Source organism: Crocuta crocuta, unplaced genomic scaffold (assembly GCF_008692635.1).
Source record: "Crocuta crocuta isolate KB4526 unplaced genomic scaffold, BGI_CrCroc_1.0 scaffold36, whole genome shotgun sequence".
NCBI lineage: Eukaryota > Metazoa > Chordata > Mammalia > Carnivora > Hyaenidae > Crocuta > Crocuta crocuta.
The window spans coordinates 21539931-21561486 of NW_027532203.1; the positions used below are offsets into that span (position 1 = coordinate 21539931).

At 36.8% G+C, this 21556-nt stretch overlaps 1 long non-coding RNA gene and 1 other non-coding gene across 2 annotated transcripts in view; both read right to left on the reverse strand.

The window, feature by feature from the left end:
• Positions 1-21556, reverse strand: part of LOC144242650 (uncharacterized) — a 162752-nt gene that overhangs the window by 71222 nt on the left and 69974 nt on the right. The window contains exon 2 of the long non-coding RNA XR_013338406.1: positions 13897-13949. This is a non-coding gene — a long non-coding RNA (uncharacterized LOC144242650). The remainder of the gene's footprint in view (positions 1-13896; positions 13950-21556) is intronic.
• On the reverse strand, positions 11542-11645 carry LOC144242761 (U6 spliceosomal RNA). Its single transcript, XR_013338456.1, has one exon. It is a non-coding gene; the product is annotated as a U6 spliceosomal RNA (small nuclear RNA).

Here is a 21556-nt window from a genome sequence, read left to right on the forward strand (position 1 = left end):
TCCCAAAGATCTTCCCTTATAGTGAGTTCTGTATCTCTCTTAATTAAATTTGTGTTACTTTCCACCTGCAGTTTGATCTGCTCTTTTGCCATCACATATAGAAATTTATTTTCTTAGAAGCGATTTCACCCTTTTCATATATGGCTATGATTTATTTTCATTTTACAAAGAGAGCAAGAATAGGGGAGAGGGGCAGAGGGAGGGAAGGAGGAAAGAAGAAAGAGAGAGGGAGGGAGAGAGAAAGAGAGAGGATATCTTAAGCAGGCTCCACACTCAGCATGCTGCCCCATAAGGGGCTCGATTCCACAATCCTGGGATCATGACCTGAGCCAAAATCAAGAGTTGGATGCTCAATCAACTGAGCCACCAGGTGCCCCCGGTATGTCTATGTTTTATACAAATTTTAGCACCGCCCTGGAAAAACAATACGGGGATTAAAACTTTTCAGTGTTGCCGTTGTGGTCAGTTGTTCAACTTCTTAATGCTTGTTTAGTTTATGCTCATACAGATTGGAGCTTGTTGAACCCTTACTAGTATCATTCATTCCACAGTAGAGGCCTATGTTATCATTCCTCATGACACGGTAAGTATGCACCAGGAATGTTACTTGCAAGCTACTTTATTCTAGAAATATTCAAATTTATGAGTGAATATCTTAAATGGTAGATCCATCTAAAATAAGAAAGTGATACTAGTTTATTAAACATCATTCAATGGATTCCCTTTTTGGAGGGAATACTCTGTTTTCAGCTCCACCACCTGAAGGAAGAGGTCCCACCCCTCAGGATTCTCAATGGTCCTGGCTTCCCTCTGGGCACTTATTCTTGGTGTTCCGGGAATATACCCACTGAAAAGAGAAAACTGCGTGATGAGCCCAAATCTATGATATGTATTTTACAGTTACAGTCAAGTAACACAACAGCTACCACTGATCAATTCTGTCTAGTTATAAAGCAAATTATAGAACTCATTACTTTACATTTAGAAAGAAATGTCCTATGATTCTTTTGAGAATTTCACCAAAATTCTTTGGAATTAAGAACTTATATTTGTGATAAAAAGTTCTGTTTATGAAAGCTCTAGGCTTCTTACTTGTTTATCTTTATGCTCATATACAGCCTTAGCAATGTTAAAACTGACCTTAGTGAAAAAATATGTAGATCTTACTAGGGTCTATAAATATCTGGCCTGTAGAGTGAACCAAGAATCCTACCAAAGTCTTCTACGACAGCTTCACTGATTTACTTTCCCATATTGATTCCCAAAGAGTTCAAAAGGCTGAATTATCTTACTTCTCTTTAGTCTACAAGAAGTCCCTTTTTTGATCTATTTTCTTTTTTTTTAATTTTTTTTTAATGTTTTGTTTATTTCTAGGAGAGAGAGAGAGACAGCGTGAGCAGGGGAGGGTCAGAGAGAGAGGGAGTCACAGACTGAAACAGGCTCCAGGCTCTGAGCTGGCAGTCAGCATAGAGCCCGACGCGGGGTTTGAACCCACGAACCGCGAGATCATGACCTAAGCGAAAGTCGGACGCTTAACCGACTAAGCCACCCAGGCGCCCCTGATCTATTTTCTGATAGGGTCCAAGCTGAGACCTGAAATCCATTGATCATTATCTCTCATGATGGACTGGTTCATTATAAATATCCCAGAATACAAATTGCACTCAAAGAAGTCTTTAACCCTCAGTCATTAGTGAGTGTGATAGGTAGCCAGTGAAGCAATCTGCCTGGTTAATTCTTATCTCTACCTGGGTCAATACACCTCACATATTTTAAAGAGGGCCACCAGGATTGATGCCTATTCATGGGTAACTTGAAACCAACTTCACACCTAGAAATTTGAAATGTGAAGAAATCATGTCTCTTGCAATGTCCTGACAATAAATCCATGTGAGTGTATACTACAATATTTTCCACATTCATGTCAACCATCATCTTCTCCAGTGGCTGTTAAGGATCTCTGCTTTGTCCTTCACTAACTTTGTGATTTTCTTTTTATTCTCAGACTGAGCAAAATACAGGACACCCAGCTAAATGTGAATTCTAGATGACTATGCATTATTTGAAACATATTTAATTAAAAAATGTATATCTCAAATTCAAATTTAACTATATGCCCTGTATATTATCTAGCAATACTTATTCCATCACCTTCTCTAGCTAAATTCATTTCCCTCATCTCTAAAATGTGACCTCTTATGAAATGAATATGTTAAATGTGTAAATGGCTTAAGAATAGTTTTTTAAATGATAAAGGATTAGTTACATGTTATTAATGTCATTATTCCCATTATTTTTCCCATCCAATTACTGAACTCTATTTCCATAAGGCTTAGGTATAATCTACTTCCAAATTGATTGAAGATATTAATATTAAGGGTATTTCCCCCAAGATCAAAATAGTGGTCTATGTTGTTTCTTAAGGATTTAAGACTGTGTTTTGGTGTCTATAGTCATAAGACAAGTTTCCTTTTAGTTTCTCCTAGCATTGATGGATTGCCTGCATCTGTTGTACAAACAATCATGGTGAAACAGCAGGAAACATGATTCCAATTTGACTTTACTCCCTGAAATATTCTAAGCATATGGTGAGGTGGCAAGATCCTAGTCCCTGGGTGGGAATTTTGAGAAAGCAGGGGGAACCTACACTTTTACATTGCTCAGTTGGATTCCTGGATCTTTCATTAGCAGGATATTCTCAGGCAAATGTGCCCAAATCGCTGGCTTCCTCTCCACTGTACCTAAGATGACAGAATTTTGTTAGTATTAAATGCTAGAAATCAGCAAAATATATTTTATTAAAAAGAAATGTTTTTCACCTTATTTTCAAGTAAGAATTTACATTTTGGGAGGATAGAAAGGAAGAGAAGTTTAAAGTTTAAAAAGTCTAGGATGGTTGGTTTTAGCTCAAGTATTTACGTTAAGTTTCACAGTCTGCATAATTTCTAGATTTCAAAACAAAACAAAACAATAATCTTCATACAAACATTCACAGTCTAAAGAAAAAGAGAGAAATCTAAGAAGTATTAACATTAGTATGTGGTTCCTTAAATATACTCTTAGCAGATAGAGCTTCTTTTGCAAAATTACACAAAGATGTCTGTTCTGAAGAAATGGAAGATTGTGTATCCTGGCCAGAAAGGGTGACTTTGTAGAGCTTACATCCAGGACATACTAATAATCTGTCATCTTAACTTCCAGCAACAGCAATCCAACTCAAACTAACTTCAGTGACTGAAGTATATCATAAAATCAGTTTATCTCTAAGAGGATCACCATGTTGCTTCTGGAACAACTAGAACCAGGCACCCAAATACTGCTGTTATTCTCCCTGCTTTTCTAATATCTGATTCTTCCTGCAAGTCAGCCTCATTCTCTCCCATGGTGGACACCTAGGATTTTGCCAAATTGTGGAAAGCAAGCAGTCAAAAGAGTACCAAGTGCTACCCAAGAGAAAGCTGATTATGATAACTGCAGTTTGGAGAATCCTAGGGAAGAACTATGATTGGCCCCTTTTCCAATCAACTGTGGCTAGAAGGTGCTTAGATGGAATTAGGTGTCCATCTCTTTACTACACAATTGTTTGGGTAGGCTTACAATTATATAAAAAACATTTCTAGGAAAGATAACATAGATGGAATGGGGAAGAAGTTTCCAGAAAGATATTTCTGCACAAAGAAATGCTAGACAGATAAAATAATAGGTATTCACTCCAGAGAATTGATAAATATTAAACTAATAATCAGGGCATGTGGGTGGGTCATCAGTTGAGCATCTGACTTCAGCTCAGATCATGATCTTGCGGTTCATCAGTTCTAGCCCCACATCAGGTACTGTACTGACAGCTTGGAGCCTGGAGCCTGCTTTGAGTTCTGTGTGTGTGTCTCTCTCTCTGTTCCTTCCCCACTCTGTGTCTCTCTCTCAAAAATGAACATTAAAAATTTTTTAAAAATTAAAAATAATCAAATATAAAAATAAATTACAAGCACTGGTAAGTGTTCAGTTATAACAGGGCACCATATTTGAAAACTTGAGAAAGCCTTTTTGAAGAAATGTTATTCAACCTGGATGTAGAAAAAAGTGGGGAAAAAGTACTCCTGAAAAGGGAAGAGTATGGGAGAAAACCTTAAAGTAGGAAAGGGCTTAAGGTATTAAAAAGGAAAGACAAAAAAAATTACCAAAAAAGGGGGGGAAGGCTACTGTGTGTAGGGAATGATGAAAACATACAGTATCACAACTTCAAGTTATGAAGGCATGGACCTCATCATGTCCATTGTGGGCCAAGTTAAAGATTTTGTATTTTTTCCTCAAATGCTATGCACTTTGATTTTAAAATGTGATGGGGTGTCTGGGTGGCTCAGCTGAGTAAGCATCCAATTCTTGATTTCAGGATATCATGGTTTATGAGTTGGAGCCCTAAGTCAAGCTCTGTGCTGATAGCCTGGAGCCTGCTTGGGTTTCTCTCTCTCTCTCTCTGCCCTTCTCCCACTCGTTCTCTCTTTCTCTCTCAAAATAATAAACTTCAAAAAAATTAATAAAAATAAAATGTGATAGAATCCAATGGATATCTTCATAATTTATATCACACAGCTGAGAATGCCAGGGCCATGAAGGATAAAAATAGCTATATAAACACAGAGAAGAAACTTGTAGTTGGGATAAGATGGGAGATGAATACTGAAATTATATACATTGCTGTCTTGCTATTTTGGTAGATCAACTTTTCCCCCCTCTCCTACTACACTGAAAATCACAACGTGGAATGTCTATATTCAGCCAGGCTGATTGAGTTTGACATTTCCTAGTATGTGCCCACCTGTTCTAAGATCATAAAAATAATTTTAAGTGTATTGTTGACACTAGATTAAGCTGTTATGTGAGGAAAGAAAAAACACTAAGTCTCAAATGATGCCTTTCTGCAAAAATTATTCCATGAAAATAACTATGTCCTAGCTGTATGAAGTTAGAAATCCCCATGAGAGTTCATAAATCACATTGCCCCATTTTCCGTGAAACTTCACCAAACCGATCAGTAATAAAGAAGATCTGACACTTTTAAAGACATCATAGAAATTAAATCTACAAAACGGATTACAAAAAAAATGCTAGAAATACTTGTCTTCATTTTTCCTTGTTATTAATGTTTCTGGAGAAATAATTTGTTTGAGGTAAACATAGGATACAGTCACAATGGAGGACAGCAAAGGAATAAAAATACTCCAGCTTGTATGTGGTGAGAAAACATTTAATCTGGCATTGGGTCCACATACTACTTTTAAAATAGAGCAGAAAGGGAAAATAGTCCAAAATTACCAGTTAATTTTTCTACACACTGACCACTAACCAGTTTGATGGAATCTTTTTTTTTTTCCTTTTTTGAAATTCATTGTCTCAATAGTGAATGGCCATGCATAAAGATACCAATCTAATTATCAGGATAAGTTCACCAATGGAACACATTTATTTAAAGTGTACCATATTTTTACACAGTAAAATTCTCTAAGTTAATTAAATTAACTAAAACATGAAAAGAGTGCCCTCTGATTAGGATAGACTAAGCTATTCTGCAGCCACAGGAGACCCAACATTAATTCACTAGATTAAGAAATAAAAAGGTCTGTTTCCTACTCATGTAATAGTCCAGGGTGGGTGTTTTGGGCAATAGCAGCTACACACATGCCATGTCAGAGACCCAGGGAAACAGTGGCTCTGCTATCGTCATGAATGGTGGTGCTTTGTTCATCTCAGCCAGTAGGGACAGAGAAGAGTACATACAGTAAGGCATCCAGATTTGGGGGGACCAGGAGAGAATTTAGTTACATGGCAATGTCTCTGCAAAGAGGGCACAGGTATTGGGGTCTCCAGGAAGAGAGCTGAGTCCCAAACCAACGCTATACTTTTGAAAGACAAAGAGCATGGGTTTCAATGGAGACCTGTCTCTGTTGGTTATTTAATAGAATGTTTTAGAAGAATATAATTTAAATACCTACAGAGATTTGGAATTTAAGGCCAATCTTCAGTTCTGATATGAGTCACCTTGGCCAGCGGAGCAAAGGTGAAAGCTGTGGAGGGTCGAGTGTTTCTTTCAGGAGAGCAGGCAGCTCTGACACTTAGGGGCTGTGTGATCTTAAGTGTTTTCATGACAGTGGCTACCTGACAAGACTATGGTGAGCATTTGATGGCTTTAAGTAATACAAGAGAGTAAGATAAACAAATATTAGAGAGTAAAATAAAGGGATGAGATTTTGTGCTTCTCTTTTCTGTATCTTTGGCTCAGAGATGTACTATCTTCTGAAGGAACCAGACTTAGACCATTTCAGGCAACATGGAGCTGCCTTCCATAATCCTCAACAAATCTAATGATTACGTTATTTTGGAGATAAGATAGCATTTAAGGTTCTACTCAACAATAATGGCTTAATCCAAAATGGCCTGTGGCTCATCTTGCCCTTCTCACCTTAGTGTCCCCAAGGGAGCTGCACAGAACAGAAGGAGGATCACTTTATTTCAGCCAGGTCTCCAAAAGACTTAATGTGGAAGTCCCTGGGATGGGCCAGAGCCCATAACCTGGACTTCCCTCCCTTCAGGAAAATCCTAGATTTTTATCAAGCATTCAAGTGAGAAGGAAAAGATGTAGTGAGATAGAATATAAGTAAAAGAAATGGTCCAATGTAATCAACTTCCTCAGCCAAATAGAGAAAATAGGAGAGATCTATCAGCAGGTATATTCATGAGAGTTCAGAAANGCATGTGCACGCAGGCAGGGGTAGGTGACAAGGCTACTAAATAAAATTTGCAGGGAAAGACAATCAAATCAAATAAGGAGGAATTATCCTTATATAGGCATTGCAGTAGAGTATGAAAATCTCTAAATAATTTTATAACAAATGTATCTTGAATAAATAATATCTCTGCCTTTTTACAGGGAGGAGAGTTAATATTTAATATTAAGCTTACTCTTGTCAAAATCAGGCAAGGAGAAACTAGGTTACTGGTCTTAGAAACATGCTAAAATACAAGCAATGTGATAAATCTTTTGTAAGTTGCATTTTGTAAGTGTGCTCTAAATGGCACTGCTGAATATTGTCTGATAAATTGTACAGGAAATTGGCACCCTTTAAATCTTCTGAGGAACCAAATAGTAGTAGAATATATTAGAAAAAGTATGGCTGCAATTTATAGTAATCATCAAAGACACAAGACAAATTTGTTTTAAATGAGAAAAGTTTATAAAGTAATTAAACTATTTTTCTGGCTAGGAAAATATAATTTAGGCCTCGTCTTGTAGAACTAGCATATTCTTTTGTTCTTGAGGGATGAAATTTTATGGAGATATTAACAACAAAAGGAACTGACAACTTGTAATATGTCTAAAGAAGGGAATACTGTATCTGCACAGAAATTGTTAAAAATGAACAATTGTTCACTCTTCAGAATATTTAGTCAATAGATATTCTGAAAGCCTGGAATATGCTGGGCCCTCATGTGTAAGATAAAATCTCAACCCTCAGAACAACTGTTCTTAGCCTCAGGTTGTAGCAATACTCTATAAGATAAGGTATCCTTTCTCCAGCTCATGGAATCACAATGTTTGCTCTGCTACAATGCAATTGTTTTTGATAATAAAGCATTTCATGGGAGTGCTTCATGGAAAAGGGGGAGTGAGGTAGGGTTTCAGACTCAATACACTGAAGAGTTTTTCCCCCTCAAAATAAATGCAATAACAGTGTGCATTAAGAAAGCTAGAAGAATATAATTCTAAAACACAAACATAACTGAAGAAATGCAGCACTGATTATCTCTCTCATTTGCTCAAGAGTAATGCCCATTGTCTTCCTATTGTCACCACATGGGCTAGGACAGATATTGCACATTAAACCTCCTCTTATCCATATGACCAGTTACGGAGATGAACAAAACAACTCTGCTTGGGCTTCTTACAGTTTTAATCTCCTCTTGTCATTTCAATATAAGGAACTGTGAGTTTATATAATGAAAATCTCTTATTTTCCCAATTTCAAGTTGTATAATAATGAACTATAGAAAAAATACTTTTGTGTGCGTGTGTGTGTGTGTGTGTGTGTGTGTGTGTGTGTGTGTAGATACCTGCTGAATTATCAGTCTGTTTGTGGTATCACTTTATTCTAAATGCTTTAGGGAGGCCTGGACTGCTGCGTGGTAATTTCAGTTCCAACAACATTCTCTAAGATAGATCACATACTGGGACATAAAGCAGCCCTCAATAAATATAAAATAATTGAGATCATACCATGCACACTTTCAGATCACAATGCTGTGAAACTTGAAATCAATCACAGGAAGAAGTCTGGAAAACCTCCAAAACATGGAGGTTAAAGAACACCCTGCCAAAGAACGAATGGGCCAATTGGGCAATTAGAGAAGAAATTTAAAAATATATGGAAACAAATGGAAATGAAAATACAACAGTCCATACTCTATGGGATGAGGCAACGGCAGTCCTAAGAGGAAAGTATATTGCACTCCAGGCCTATTTCAAGAAATGAGAAAAAGCGCAAGTACAAAATCTAAAAGCACACCCAAAGGAACTAGAAGGAGAGCAACAAGAGACCCCAAACCCAGTAGGAGAAGAGAAATAATAAAAATCAGAGCATAAATAAACAATATAGAAACCAAAGAAATAGTTGAACAGATCAATGAAACCAAGAGTTGGTTTTTTGAAAAAATAAGCAAAATTTACAAACCTCTAGCCAGGCTTCTTAAAAATTTGTATTTAAAAGTACATATAAATGCTTTATATCCTAATAATATCTGTATTTTTCATAAAATTTCCTCAAATCCAAAAGAATACACTGTTTTCCACTGAAACACCCTCACACCCAGTCCCTAAGGAAACTTGCAAAAATACACACATAAACACACACATACACACTTGCACACACCCAAATCTGTTTTCCTATAATCTATCTTAACTTCTGCTTTTTCATAGTACTTCCTTTCCTAATATTTCTTTGACTTGTCCTTTTTCTAGTTTCTTGAGCTAGGTTTTTTATTGGTGGAAGGGTTTATATTATGAATTTTTCTTTGACCACTGTTTGAATCATATCCCAGAGGTTCTTACATGTAGTATTTTAATTATTTGATTGAATTCTGTAGCCTCAATCTGTATTTTTCAGTTTCACACAAGAGATTCCCAATAGAACAATTTTTTTAGATTCCTCATGGGAAGGCCTTTTGATTTTTTGATTTGTTAAGAGTTTCTAGTTCTATTGCATTGTAATTGGAGAGTATATTTTGTTTTACTTCTGCATTATAGGACATTTTGATGTTTTCCTTGTGAACTAGTATATGGGAAACTTCATAAGCATTGTATAAGCACCTGAAGTGTATTTTCTATCATCAGAGTCTAAAATTTGGTATATAATGGTAAGATCTATTTTTTATCAAGTTATTGAGGCCTTCTGGCCCTTTAATTAATTTTTGGTTTGTCCACCTGGTCTGTCTTGACCTGAGATTGGTGTACTAATGACTCTTACAATTATGGTGTTTCCAACTATGTTCTACAGTTTTTATTTCATAAATGTGGTTGCCATATTCTTTTATTCATTCATAGTCATAACTTCTTATCATTTTGAATCATGGCATTTAGCACTAAAACATATCTGTCTACAATTTTATTGTTTTTCTTTGGCTTCAATACTACTTTATCTGATACCAAGTTCATATCCCTTCTTTCTTACTGTTTCTGTGGGCCCAGAATACCTCAGTCTGTTTTGTTTGTTTGCTTTTCTCAATCACTTTTAATTGTTCCCCTTGTATATAGCAAATGGCTGGCAATGCTTTGTAAACCAAAGTGAACATTCTTTTAATAAGCAAATTTATTTCATTCACATTTTTTAAATTAATTTTTTGAGAGAGAGAAAGCATGCATGTGGGGTAGGGACAAAATGAGAGAGAGAGAGAGAGAGAGAATCCCAAGGAGGCTCATAACCATCAGATCAAACTCGTGAACCATGAGATTATGACCTGAACTGAAATTAAGAGTCAGACATTTCACTAACTGAGCAACCCAGGCATTCCAATTATTCATATTTAATGATATGGCTGATAGGTGCCCTATAACTTGTATGTCTCAATTCCATTGGTCTCAATTTTGTCACGATTAAAACAATTATTTTTATTTATTTTTGAGAGAGACAGAGTGCAAGCAGGAAAGAGAGAGAGCGAGACACAGAATTTGAAGCAGGCTCCAGGCTCTGAGCTGTCAGCACAGAGCCCAATGTGGAGCTCAAACTCATGAACCATGAGGTCATGACCTGAGCTCAAGCTGGATGCTTAACCAACTGAGCCACCCAGGCGCCCCTCTCTTTCCTTAACCTTTGGTTTGGGTACAGTTATTTTTAAGTTAAGCCATATCCTACATTCAAGAATGCTGAGTGTGTTGTTTACATGTAGTTCTTTTATCTTTGGTTTTCTCTATTATACTGTAGGGAATATTGACAGAGATGGGATTAAGCACCACTAGTTCTTGAGTTATTCTCATTGCTTCTCTTTCCCCCAAGAAACTAGAATCAAACATTCCCTGCTGTGAGTCACTAGAAGACATTACCCAACTGTTTCTCAGCCTTTCCTTAATTATCGAGTCTTTATAGGGTATGATAATCTAACTAAGGTTCAAGGTAAATTTACTTTAAAATCCTCCTTATTAGAAGGCTCTTACTCATGCCCTCAAAAATACTTTCCCCAAAGTGAGGAAACAGATTGCTAAGTCCTTTAGAAGCAGACCTACAACATTCAATATGCCTAAAGTCCCAGTATAAATAACTCCATGGTCATGATCTCCTAAATATCTTTCTTCAGAAAAATAAGCACATTAAGCAACAAAAGATGTAGTTTCATCACTGAAGTTCATCACTAGAAGAGGCTTAGAGATGATCTGTTATGACTAGAAATTAGAAACTTAGATAAATAAAATCACTTTTTTAAACTGTCATAGATATTGACCATCATTGCCAGAAACTAGGTTTCGTGATTCTCCGTCTAGGGCTAGAGTTTGTTTTTGTTTTGGTATCCAATACCTGTTCCTTTATTTTATACTTATAAAGAGATCACCCACTCTTCTTCCTCATTCCCTCCCCAAACAGACTTCTTCTCCAAATATTTAAAAATTAAAACCAAATGAAGTTAATTATTATTACTTTTTAATGTAGCTGTCATAATTAGGGTTTAAATTTTTACAAGTGACCAATGTCCAACTGGCTTATAGAAGATTCTATATTACAAGTTAGCAAATTTGAGTACAAAATAGTTTGTGTGTTAGAATATCCTTTGCTTTTTTAAAAAAAATTTAAAGTGTATTTATTTTTGAGAGAGAGAGAAAGAGAGAGAGCATGCCCAAGTGGGGAAGGGGCAGAGAGAGATAATCTCAAGCAATTCCATACCACCAGAACAGAGCCCGATGTGGGGCTGGAACTCAGGGACTGTGGGAGATCACAACCTGAGCCGAAGTCAGACACTCAACCGACTGAACCACCCAGTTGCCCCAGAATAGCCTTTCCTTTTAAAACAGTGGAACTCTTCCCAAATTTGCATGTCATCCTTGCTCAGGGGCCATGCTAATCTTTGTATCATTCCAATTTTAGTATATGTGCTGTCAAATCAAATACCAGCTCTGTTTCTTATGCTTTAATGCCTGGTTTAGATAAAATGCTTTAACAGTATCAAGAACTATATAGTCATCAAGGGTTAAGTTTAGTTGGCCAGCTGAATAGAAGATTCAGATTTTATCTACTTCTCATGAATTACTTTACTGCTAACCAGAGCTTCTGAATAGTAGTGAGAACACAGATAATAGCATTACTTATGTCCTGAGTTGATATCAAGCCAGTCAAAAGCAAATAAAGTTGATCCTTACATCAACCTGTAAATGTATGATGTCTAGCAACTTTTATGAAATACTGAAAATGAGTATCAACCTACATTTCTACTTTTATAGACTGGTGATCCTCTGTGGACTCAGAAACTAGATGGGAACCCATGAACTAGTTGATTTTTAGAGCCCTTTTTACAAGGACATTCTTTATCTCTAATATCTTATATCAAATCATCATCTTATGCAATAGGAGGCCAAGAACACCTCCTTCATAATAAATATAAAGACTATATGGAATTTGGATTTTGATGTATTCGTGAAGAACTCTTTTTTCATCATGCAGAAAATGAGTTTCTATGGTAAATACTGGTCAAGGTGGGCTTTCCAGTCTCAAATACTCGAGGCTTTTTTTGAATATAGCCTTCAGATCTAGTATAAAATAAACAGATTGGTTTTGTTGGAAACCTATATTTGTCACCAGCATCACCTATGAGTATTTCATACATAGGTGCACACAGCCTTCTGTTTGAGAAGGGAAAAAGGTAAGACCCTGTCTTTATAAGCTGCTTTTCACATAAGTGACATTCTTCCATGTTGTCAGCATTCAATTTTCCACCAATACACTTACAAGTTTTCATGAACACCTGAATGCAAAAGTTACACCAACTCTGAAAGAAGCATGGCTTCCCTCATAGAGCCTTTGGTGCTGAAACAACGGCAAGTAATAAACACCACTGCTCCATTTCCACAGTGAAGTTACTCGTTGCAAACTCACCAGCAACTTGTGACCTCTAGCCCCAAAGACTATCAATTACCCAGCTTACAGAGGTGGAATATAGTGAACCAGCAGCATCATTTGGCTGTCACCCAGTTAACATTCTATCATAGTTTGAAAAGCAATTTGTCCAATATTTCAACTGCCAGGGAGAATTCTTTATTAGCTTTTGGATAGGTTTGCCTTTCAATCGGATGATTTGAATAGCTTCTGTAGTAGGAGAGATGCTGCCTTCAGATAATGATTTTGCATTTCACCTCATCATTAATGCTTTGGACCTCAAGGGAAGTCACTGTGCCTTTTATGAAGGTCAAAGCATTTTATAACCTTAATAAAGGCCTCAGGAACAGCAAGTGTGAGCTAGTGTGGGGGATTGACTGAATAAAAATATAACTAAATTGGCACTTTAGACGACACTCTTTGGAGGATTTCGAATGCAAATCGACAGTTAAAGAGTACAATGGCACCCCGAACTTCAGTGCTATTCAAAAATACACACAGAAAGAAACTGGCATTATTCAAAGAAAAACTAGAGAAATTATCTTTTTCCTTCTTTCCAGAAAAGCTTTTGTCTGTAGTTTTATGTTTAATTGCTTAATATTTTACACTGGGTACTATAGCAGTTTGATAGATTTGAATTAAAAACAATAGTAGTGGTGACTCTTAGTTACTGTATATTTATTTGTAATATAGAATGTAGGTCACTGCATCTTGAGTGTGAAATGAATACAATAACCAGGGGTGATTACGAAAACTACTCCACCATGTACATTTCCCAAGGTCACTCTGTCCCAAATATTACTAACAAATTACTGCTTTCAATAACTTACTTAAGCATACTCTCCAGAGGAATCATCTCAATTGAAAAATTCAATGGACTCTTTCAGTTTTCTAGGCTTCTACTTCTTTCCTTCAGGCATAATTTACTGGCTATACATCTGTTCACAGGAATTGAGAAAGGAAATAGGAGCCCCTATGACAGGCATTGTGATAAAATTATGACTCATCTTTGTTACAGAAACTAAGAAAAAGGCATATCATTCCTATTTACAGACTGGGGATTAGAGAGATGAAATAATTTTGCAAGGTCATGTTCCTGAGGAGTATCAAGGCTAAATTCTGCTGAATTCAATCCAGCCTTTCAAGTGTAGAAAACTGTACTATCTACTGAGGCAATAGAGAAAGCAGACTAGGAGGGCAGGGGAATGATCTAGAATAGGACAGTGCTTAGAACATCCAAAAGGATCCTACAAATGATAAGACATCTCACCAGAAGGCTGATTCTCAGGGTTAAATCCAGGCAGTCTGACTGTGACAGGCCAACTGTAAGGGAAGAAGAAAGGCTCTGATTTAAGTTAGCATCCTGAAGTTGAAACACAATCAATAGTCAGCTTTGTTGACTGGCAGCTACCTAGAAGGCTGCAGAGTTCCCTAAGCAATTATCCCATAAGCTACAGAAAAGTTACAAATTTTCAATGTCATTTGAATTTGAATTTGAGCTATGTGAGGACAGGGTATGGATTTTTCACTTTATCTCGAATATCTAGAAAATGCTTGCTAAAAGGTAAGTTATCAATAAATTAATAATAAATGAAGGTAATCAAAATTGAAGCTGCCTAGCTTCCTCTGCCTTGAGGAAAAAAGTCAGGATTAGAGTTAAGATACCCATCCTAAATCCAAGGCCACTGTTTCTGGATAGGTAGTACTTAGCAACTGAAACATTGTTAGTGCGCCCAAAAATTCCAAAATAAGAACAATGCTTATAAACTTTAACTCCTTCATTAAGATCTGGCACATCAATATACTGCTTTTTAGAATCAGAGCTTCCTTTGAGCTGGCCAGACTTGCATTACAGAGCAGAAAGCCATTCAATTATTTGAGGCTTATTCAATATATTTCTACTGTCTTTGCAACTTGTCGATATACCCACAATTAACCCAAACCTGAGGCTGACCTATCCTGGGTCACCCACTCCAGTTTCATTAAGCACCTCGTCTCAGTACAGGCCCTAAAATGTCTTGATCCTCTAAATTTAACCTTTGCTCATTCACTCATTAATTCCTTTGTTCTAAAATATTAAAATCAAACTGTGTACCAGGCAATGAGGATAAAATAGCTTAGTTGCCATCATGAACCACACCACTTGTCAGGGAAAACAGGAAACAATCCAAGAATTTACAATATAAAAGTCTTTCATAAGGACAAATATGGAATGCTAGCAAATCACATGCCTGGTATTGTTTTGACTTCACAGATACTGTAAAACTTGAGCTGATCTATATTCCTTCTTTGCCTTTAAACTGGGACAGTTCAAGCTGGATGTGCAACATGTGCCTGCAGTTATGTGACTAACTTCATCCTTTCCTGATTTTGGTTTCCAATCGTCTCATTTCCTTCACTACTAACTTCATTCACATCCTTTCTAAGTTGCTCAATGAGCAGGATGAGATGGTGTATGATAAATACATATACCATCCCAGGAATACTTCTCTTACCTATTAGGTGTATGGTGACTTTGTACGTAGCAAATTGTTCTATGTATTTATTTTTCTTCCTGGAAAACTACACTGAGAGTAAGATAGAATTTTCCCTAATATTTAAATGTTTGAGGGGCCTGAGGTATTACTTCCAATACAATGAAGTAAGACAGAGGTAGAAACACAATATATGCATTTATTCTTCCATACCTTCCTTCATTCACCACTTAGTTATTACTGGGCCATTTTGTGCCAGGCACTTTTTTAAGCACTGGGAGATTAAGTAGTACAAATTTAAAAAAGGTTAAGGTCTTCATGGAGAATGCATTCTACAAGAAGATATGAAGAACAAAATATGCTCTGTCCAAAGATGAAACATATTATGATAAAAGATGAGCAAGGAAAGGGAATACAGATAGGTTATTATTTCATACAAGAAGGCAAGGGATAGAATTCCTGCTAATATGTCTAAGGAATATGAAAAATGGTCGTGAGGTATTATCTGAGCCATGCCAGTACCCCTGGTCAGGGGGATTTCTAGGGAAAACCTCCCAGGCAGAGAAACAAAGAGTGCAAAGACCCAAATACAGGAGTTTGTTGGCAAGTTTGAGGAATACTGAGGAGGCCACTCTGACTGGACAGAATGATGGGGGTAAGAGGGTAGGGATCTTTCAGATTGTCACAGGGCAGGGAGGAAACAGAGTGACCATTTCAGAGACTCTGAATCCTACTAGGAGAGTAACAATGGTGGTTTAAATGAGAGTGGCGTTTGTGGAGATGCCGTGAAATAATCAGACTCCAGAGACCTTCTGATGGGAAAGTTGAGAAGTTTGGCCAAAAGTTGTGAGGTTGGACATAAGCAGCCAAATTTTCAGGAATAGGAAATAGGTAGAGCTCTGGTCCACTTGAGAAGATTGAGCAAAATTCAGGTGGGCACGTAGTCAAGCAAGGGGGACCTTGTGCACAGAAATGAGGATTTGGGTAAAAGCCAGAAATGAAGAAGGAACAACAAAGAATGGAGTAGGAGCAAGGAGATGGAGAAAAACCATCTCAGGACTGAGAGAAGCCTCATTTTAAGCTTAGGGAAACCCAGAAGCTGTGCTGACTGCCAATGACCAGTAATCACTGGAAGCAACCACAGGGCCAGCTCTTCCACCGCCTTTCATCAGATGCAGGCATCCCATCAAGTCTGTCCACGGAATTCTGCCTTATGGAGAAAACTGGATTACAAGGAGTTACTTGAGTAACTATCACTAATGCATTCTTCTTTATGTGGATTCCTGCATTAATCCACCTGTAGGGGAGTTCTCCTTCAGAGCAAATTGGTCATGAGGGTGCCTTTTTTCATGTGTAATTGTTTCTTCATGAATATGATTACATTTTCATCTGTGTGTTTGACATTCCCATTGAGAGTGGGCATTTTTTTAAAAATGTTTTTTATTTATTTCTAAGAGAGAGAGAGAGAGACAGTGTGAGCAGGGGAGGGACAGAGAGAGAGGGAGACACAGAATCTGAAACAGGCTCCAGGCTCTGGGCTAGCTGTGAGCACAGAGCCTGACGTGGGGCTCGAACCCACAAACTGTGAGATCATGACCTGAGCTGAAGTCGGACGCTTAACTAACTGAGCCACTCAGGTGCCCCAACAGTGGGCATTTTTAAGAGGCAATAAGTGTGGGAATCTTTCTATTCATACCTCCCAAACTATCACTCCCTCCATACTGGCTAAACCAAGGCTGATCTGTGCTACCCCAAGACAGAGAGAGCTCCTTAGATTTGTATGCAGCCAGTCTTGCTCCCATGGGCCTGAGACTTAATTTCACTGACAACTGACAACTTTTTAAACTCTTGTAATAATGAGATATTAGATCATAACAATGCTGTTAGGTTGTACCCATCGAGGATTGTATTCATGAGGCTAAACAGAAGCTCTTTTAATATTAAACCATTTAACATACATATTAAATATATAAAATGTTATTTTAAATGTAACATTTTATGAATTGTATAGATTATTATATATTATTTACTTTGTATATGTACTTTTTGCTGCATTATAATGAATGATTCAGCTCACTCTAGGATAAGGTTTCTGTTTCCCAACTCTACCTATTAGGTTTTATTAAAATAAAAATATGCATGGTATTTTAAGGGCAGAACCCTCCTTTCTCCAGAAGAAAGAAAAGTTTTGTGTTTTATTAAGCTGTGAATGATATAGGAAAAACTGATGGAAGTAAGATTGTTACACTGAAGGATTAGCAAAAAAGAGAGAGGGACAGAGAGGGAAAAAGAGAGAGAGAGAGAGGGAGGGAAGGGAGGGGGAGAGAGAGAGAGCCATAGAGAGCCAGAGAGAAAAGAACTATACCTCATGAAGGACTAAGGGGGAAAAGGAAGAATGTAATTTAAGAGTGAGATTATACCTCTGGACAAGGGGTGCTCTTACCCCCTAACCAGTGGGAGGAAAGAAAATGAATGAGTAAGCTAAAGACTACCAAAATAAAATTATGTTTATTAAGGGGAGCCTGGGTGGCTCAGTCGATTGAGCATCTCACTTCAGCTCAGGTCATGATCTCACAGTCCGTGGGTTGGAGCCCTGTGGTGGGCTTTGTGCTGACAGCTCACAGCCTGGAGCCTGTTTCGGATTCTGTGTCTCCCTCTCTCTCTGTCCCTCCCCTGCTCACTCTCTGTCTCTGTCTTTTAAGATAAAGACATAAAAAAATAAATAAATAAATATTATTTAAAAATAAATATTTCCATGCACTTAAAGAATAACTCTTTCTCCCTAATATAATGAACTGTATCATTTGCTGTTACTTAAAAAAAACCCAAAACATAAAACAAACAAAGAGAGCATTTTCTTCCAGAAGTTTGTGTCTGAATTTCAGTAGCTCTTATCAAGTGGAAGCTTCAGTGTTAGAAAGTGATGAAGATGAACAAATAGATTTGGGGCTTGAAAATCAAATCCGTTTTTAGAAGAAAGTGATCAGCCGCTAAAGCTCATGCCTAGTGACTTGAATCTATTTTAAAATGTGTTTTTAAAAAGCCACAAGATTCCAATTTTATCTCTATGATATATGGATCTTGGAGTAAAGAAGTGCTGAGTATAATTCTTTCATTTTCAAACCACATTTATCATTATTAGAAGTTTTATGAGCACCATAAAAATAATAATTGTTGTTAATAGTTATGGAACCTACTTATAAAAATAGAAAAGTGAGCAAAGGTTATGATGAAACAACTCACATACATATACATACAAACTCTTCACAAATATCCACGAAATAAAATGTTCAACTTCATAACAAAGTCAATAAAAACAATGCCATTTTCACTTATCAAACTGATAAGATCTCTCTAAAAGATTATATTCAAGTTGACAATGAATCTTTTATGAAATAGATGTGCCTTCTCATTCACTGAATGGACGAGAAGTTGGTATTTTCATGGGACCAGTTTGGCAAATAAGCCCAAATCACTAAAAATGCTGATACATTTTGATCCAGATATGTTACATCTGGGAATTTACTCTGAGAAAATAAGCACTGAATTATACACTGATGTCAAGTGGTGTTTATCAAAGTGTTAATTGCAAAAATAAAATATTATGAACATGCAAATAGCCAAGAGTAAAGAATATTTTAATAAATTATGGTATGTTATGTGGAGATTAAGTATAGCTCGAAAATGACATATTTTTTTAGGAAATATTTTCTAACATAACACAAGGGAAAAATTAAGATATAAACTGTGTATTTGGTAGGATGACAATTATACCAAATACATATATATGTATATATATGCGTACATAAATTTTATATGCTATATAGGGTAAAAATAAAAAGTTAAATAGAAATTGACCAAAACAGTAGCTGTGGTTTCTTTGTAATACTAAGCGTGACTTTTATTAAATGTCCTTATTTGCCTATTTCTCTGAACTAGTTTGTAAGCCAGAGAGATGGAGATAAACATGGAATTTTGAAACTTTGTATTCGGTGCAGAGTGGGAGCTTACTTGTTTAAGTGAAGGCAAAAAAATAAACAGGCAAATGCAGCCATTTAATACCTCTGAAGCCTAGCCTTGCATAGAAAGCTGCAAACTGACAACTCTGAGGATAATGTATGGGTGACCAAGGGAAGCAGCATGAATATTTTCTCTTATGAAAGAACCATGAGATTTTGCATATTTAATGTAAAGCTGCGAAAATGTCTGCTTTCATGATCTGATATGAAAGATCCACACACATAAAAACTCCTCAGAGTTCAATTTGTCTACTTTGCTGGAAGACTGAGTCTGTCTCTCCTCAGAGGCCACCTTACCATCACAGATTCTGAATGCCATGGTGAGCCAACATTTACCCAAATAGAACATAGGCTCTATTTATTTATCTATTTTTGTAAGAAATAGGAATGTTATTTCCCACATGTCTACTGATGACAGAGCATCACAGCATATTTTCACTTTCTTCAAGTTCTGTGCATTCCTTTCACTACACTTTTGTTCATTTTCTTATTCCTCCTAAGATGAACCCTTATTTTCTCCTCTGTTCTTATAAATCTAATATCTACTCCAAGTCCCAAGATAAGCCCCCCAGAACCCATGAAAAACTCTTGACTCAATAGTCCTCAATGTATCTCTCCTTTTACCATTTAGAGCTCTACAGAATTCAACAACTGACCACAGACTAGTTTTTTTCCCATAGATTTCCAATTAGTCCAAGGTTATTAAAAGGTAGGGAATTCGAGGTACAATTGTCCTGTCTTTCCCCCCATTGGCTAACTCAGTAATTGTCACACTCAATAAAGGCTAATTGAATGATTTCCAAACATGTTTGAAGGAGTTCAATGTTCCTTCAGCAGGTTTTTAGCAAAACATTTCAATGCACTGGGTACCATGGGGTTTTTAAAGAGAATACTCCAAGGAACATAAGAGAACTTGGACCAGATGGGTCCTCATTTCAATATGGCAGGGGAACATTTCCAAGGCTGAAGGACTACTTCTTTCCACCTCCTCCTGTGTAAACTCTGGCTTGTCACACCTTAATTATTTAACAGCCCCTGCCTGGCATGAAACCAGAGGAGACTGGCTCATTAATGTTCCATTCCAGCACATATTCTTTCTAAAGCCTTTAAGAAACTCATGAATATTTCATTGTCTCCATAAGTGCCAGGAAGATGGCACCATTATCTAAGAAACAGAATGCTACTTGCTAGGTTTGCTTCCCTGAGCTACTTAAGCCCAAACAGGGTGCATTCCCTTCAATAATCCTTTCTGTGAGCCCATACCCATTAACAGGTGACATAAATGAAAAGCAGAATCTTAAACATGGCGTTTAATAAAAGAAAGCATGGGGGGTGGCATTCTTCTCTTTAAAGGCGGATACCTGCATGAGATTGTATGTACAAAGTCAATTAGAGCTCAGTAGAGATTAATAAAGTTTAATCTAATTTCTTAGAGGCACTTAATGAAAATTAAAAACAAAAAAACTGAGGGAGGTAAATCTTATCATAGAAAACGTCTTAATAGACAAGGGAAAAGACTCTGGTCTTTTTCCTTTCTTTCCTACCCCCCAACCCCCCGCCACCCTTTTACTTTTTAGAGACAACTTACTTCAAGCCAAGAAAACTCTAGGGAGTTTGAATATTTGATGTTATGCTTTCCCACCCTCTTCTTTCACACTCTTCTCTATATGCTCAAGAGCCATATGATTGGGGCCATAAGGAAAAGCTGCTTTACTCAAATATATCCAAGCTGTGAGCCAATTTTGAAAATAGAAACTAAAAAGAAAAGAAAAAATAAAGTGTACCACATTTCAAAGTACCCCAGGTCCACAATGGCTAGTGAATTATGATGATACATAGGATAATCATAAATCTTGGGCTTGTTAAATGAGATTATATTTTCCAAATATTTATTCTATTGAATATGCACATGTGACACCCTAGAATTCCCACAGAAGGTACAGGCATTGTTTTTCCATTTTATAGGTGATAAAATGGACATGGAGAAATTAAAATGATTTGTCTCAAGAAAATACATAGCTATCTAATGCTGGATCAACTGTAAAATGCACACCTTCTAATCAGCCCAGATCTCCTTAATTGAAATCATGTGTTATACTCCTAAGGGACATTCCTTTCCTGGAGTCTTAATATTCTCTGGGAAAGATTAACTCCAATATAAGCACTGCTTTAAAGTATTTTAAAATTGGGTGTAAGATCTAGTTCAAAACTAGTATGAAAAACTTGGAAATATCTCCAACTGACAACTAATTATCTTTTTTTTCATAATTTAAAAATAATGTTTGAAAATATACGACCACTAAGAACGACATTTAGAACACAGAATTGGGTATAAACTCAACAGCCCAGTACCATTCATTTGAATTCCTCATTAGACCGTGTTCCTTTCTTTTTGTGCCCAAAGGCATATTTTATCTTATCTTCATGAAAAGAACAG